Below are 2,554 nucleotides of genomic sequence, written 5' to 3'. Positions count from 1 at the left end.
GGCGCCGGCACCGGGAAGTGACGTAGGGCCTGGCGAGGCCCCGCCTCTCGCTGTCCAACGCGCGGGCGCGGTAGCGGAAGAGCTCGCGAGCGTCTCCGCGGGGAGAGCTCAGTGCCTGCGCCTGCGACCGGAGGGGCTGGAGGCGGAGCCGGGGCGCGGGGCCGCCAAGTCCTCGCTCCGTAACCGTCCAGGAGCGTGTCCCAAGCCCCCGGGGGCGCATTTTCTTCTTTCTTCTAAAGAGCTGACCGCTGGCAAGTCTCCAACAGCCTCGCCCGGGACAGGAGGGTTAGGAGAGACAACGCCTGTGAAAGCGCTGTCTAAATTCCATACCAGGGCCAGCGCTGTCGTGGTCAGGAACACGGACGTCTCCAGGTCACCCCCAGGGTGTACAAGCAAAACGCCCCGAGTGGCGTTTGACAGACGGCGGTTGGACGGGCCACCCGCCGACCCGCGCTCCTTCCCCGCCGACCGCAACGTCTCCCCGGCCCTGCCGAGTTCCTTACCGCCTGCGCGCTCGCCCCAGGTCCAGAGATTGTAGTGGCAGGATTCACTTTGTGCTTATAATCTATTTATTAAAACAGTTGCTTTAAAAAAGAAAGAAAGAAACATAGTTGTTTTTAATAATTAAAATACAACATTTAGTTAACTATGTATTTTACCCTCCCCCAAACTAGAAGCATCTCAAAAGGGTAACAGGCCACTGCTGAAACAGGTGTCAGGGTAGCGGGGAGTTTAAAGGCTTAATTCAGCCCTCCAGAATTCATGTGTTGCAATCGATGCCTCCCTACCTCAGAATATGACAGTATCTGGAGATAGGGTTTTTAAAGGGGTTCTTAAGTTAAAATGAGGTCTTCAGAATGGGCGTTAATCCAGTCTGACTGTTATCCTTTTAAGAAGACATTGGGACACAGGCATAAGACCGCCATCTACTGGCCAAGGAGAGAGGTCTCAAGAGGCCAAACCTGCTCTAGCTTCCAGAACGGTGAGAAATTTTAGTTGTCTAAGCCACGCCCCCCCCCCAAAGAGCATTAACTGTATTTTCTGGTTCTCTTTAATTGGATCTCTTAAAAAAATGTATTCCTAGGTTTTGGTACCCTCCAAGAATTTAAATAAAAATAAGTTTGCCGAAACCGGTTTGGCTCAGTGGATAGAGCGTCGGCTTGCGGACTGAAGGGTCCCGGGTTCGATTCCGGTCAAGGGCATGTACCTTGGTTGCGGGCACATCCCCATTGGGAGGTGTGCAGGAGGCAGCTGATTGATGTTTCTCTCTCATCGATGTTTCTAGCTCTCTATCCCTCTCCCTTCCTCTCTGAAAAAAATCAATAAAATATATATTTTTAAAAAAATAATAAGTTTACTCGTAAAAACAAAACAAAGCCAGGAAAAGATTTCTCTTTGGATTCCAAAGATTCATTTAACGTTAAATATCACTAACTTATTTGTTTAATATTAATTCAATTGGCACAAATTTACCGAGGGTCTGGCAATATTAGGCACATTAGATATTTATTTCATTTAAGTTTACAATAACCCTGTGCTAGAAATAACTTTTCCCATTTTATGCATAAGAAAACGGACCCAAGGAGATTCAGTGAATTGGAATACATCCCATAACTGACAAGTAGCATGACAGGGTTTCCTATGTATGTCAGTCTGGTTCAGCAGTCCATGCTCTTTGTACTCTAATACTCCTTCTTAAAGACCAGTCAACAGTGCAATTGAATTCAGAGTTAAAATAAAATATATTCAAAGGGCTGTGAAGTTAGTTTAAATTTTATAAAATAGATATTATTACTTTTGGAGACTTAATACTTTTCTCATTTGTGCTTTCTAAAACATCAGCCATGGTAAACTCTATCATCAGGATTTCTCTCTCTTGATCCTAAAAATGAAAAAACTGTCCCCCCCCCCCCAAATGCATGTTTCACTTTTGGTTTTGATTTGCATATATATATATATATATATATATATATATATATATATATATAATTTCAGAGAGGAAGGGAGAGGGAGAGATAGAAACATCAATGATGAGAATCATTGATCAGTTGCCTCCTGCATGCCCCCTTTTGGGGATCAAGCTGCAGCCCGAGCATATGCCCTGACCAGGAATCAAACAGTGACATCCTGGTTTATAGGTCGATGCTCAACTATTGAGCCATACCAGCCAGGCTGGCTGACATTTTTATTTTTTTATTTTTATTTTTTAGCAATGAAGTATTTTTAAATTAAACTGTGCATTTTTATTTTTTTATTTATTCATTTTTTAATGTATTTTATTGATTTTTTACAGAGAGGAAGGGAGAGGGATAGAGAGTTAGAAACATCGATGAGAGAGAAACATCAATCAGCTGCCTCCTGCACACTCCCTACTGGGGATGTGCCCGCAACCAGGGTACATACCCTTGACTGGAATCGAACCCAGGACCCTTCAGTCTGCCTGCCGACGCTCTATCCACTGAGCCAAACAGGTTAGGGCATGGCTGACATTTTTAAATCTCCAAACTAGTTCACTAGTTCTAGGTCTAATCTTGTCCTCTGAGAACTGTCACAC

Source organism: Plecotus auritus (assembly GCF_963455305.1).
Source record: "Plecotus auritus genome assembly, chromosome: 8".
NCBI classification, from domain to species: Eukaryota; Metazoa; Chordata; class Mammalia; order Chiroptera; family Vespertilionidae; genus Plecotus; species Plecotus auritus.
The sequence above is the reverse complement of the archived record's forward strand: the minus strand, read 5'-3'. Positions refer to the sequence as shown.